General features: G+C 39.0%; 1 non-coding gene across 1 annotated transcript; it reads left to right on the forward strand.

Moving 5' to 3' along the window:
- The first annotated feature begins 202 nt into the window (after window positions 1–202).
- Window positions 203–274, forward strand: TRNAC-GCA (transfer RNA cysteine (anticodon GCA)). The gene has a single exon. It is a non-coding gene; the product is annotated as a tRNA-Cys (tRNA).
- The last annotated feature ends 844 nt before the right edge of the window (window positions 275–1,118 follow it).

Raw genomic sequence — 1,118 nt, forward strand, 5'->3', positions numbered from 1 at the left:
CTTCGGACACGTACCTACCCTACACATACACACATTTCTCACACGTATACGAAATTCTCCCTTCACCACGTTAGCCTAATACGCATAGACAAGACACAAGCACCCCCAGCCCCCGGCATACAGACACCTTCAGCTTTCATGTGGTCACAATTAATTGTCTTTACTCTCTTAAGGACTTGTTAATCAGCCAAAGACCAACAGAGGGGGTATAGCTCAGTGGTAGAGCATTTGACTGCAGATCAAGAGGTCCCTGGTTCAAATCCGGGTGCCCCCTTGTAAAGCCATCTTTTCTTCCACCCTCCCCTTAAAATCCTATTTATGACTGTCGCATCAACAGGGCAAAAAAAAGCACAATTTTGTTTCTAATGCAAAAAATATTTAACATCAGCAAGTCAGCTAGTGCCATGGAGAGACATGTTCAACTTTCCTTTATGTCCAGTAGAGGGAATATGTTTCAGTAAGCAGTATTTTGCCTAATAGTCTTGTGTCTTTGGGTGATATAGCGAGCCTGTATTTTAGAATAATGGTTATTACGATAAATAAATATAGACAATTTAGTGCCGTAAATTTTCATTGCATTTTGCATGCACAGCATAATGCAGATTATATTTATATTATTTGTGTCTCTGGAGGCCCATATCTTGCATTTACCAGACAACTGACTAAATTGCCCAATAATACATCCTTTCAATAAGCTTGCTTGGCAGTAGAGCGGGAGGCCTTGATTCCAAGTTGGCCCTGTTATTTTCAGTAAGCCAGAGCTGAGCAGTTTCAAGGTGGAAAATATAGATACAAAAAAGTAGCATTTTGATTAATACTAGGAAATGATCCAACAAGAATAGACCCAAAATCAAAACCGTGTGTGTGAACCTGGTAAAATTTACAGTATTTGGATAATTCAGGACCCAGACCTTTTGGTTTTCTGATTACCAACTGATGTGCCAACTAATCAATATTTTGCCAAGTAATAACCCCAATTAATTTAAAATACAGTTCCCTTTTAGCATGATCTCATTATAACAGCACTAACTTAGCCTAACAGCATAAACTCATATATGTTAAGGGGAAGTACCTTGGCATCAGATATGCATGCATACAGTGACACAAAAGCTAGAATC

The sequence above is a fragment of the Alligator mississippiensis genome, chromosome 4, assembly GCF_030867095.1.
Source record: "Alligator mississippiensis isolate rAllMis1 chromosome 4, rAllMis1, whole genome shotgun sequence".
Taxonomy (NCBI): domain Eukaryota; kingdom Metazoa; phylum Chordata; order Crocodylia; family Alligatoridae; genus Alligator; species Alligator mississippiensis.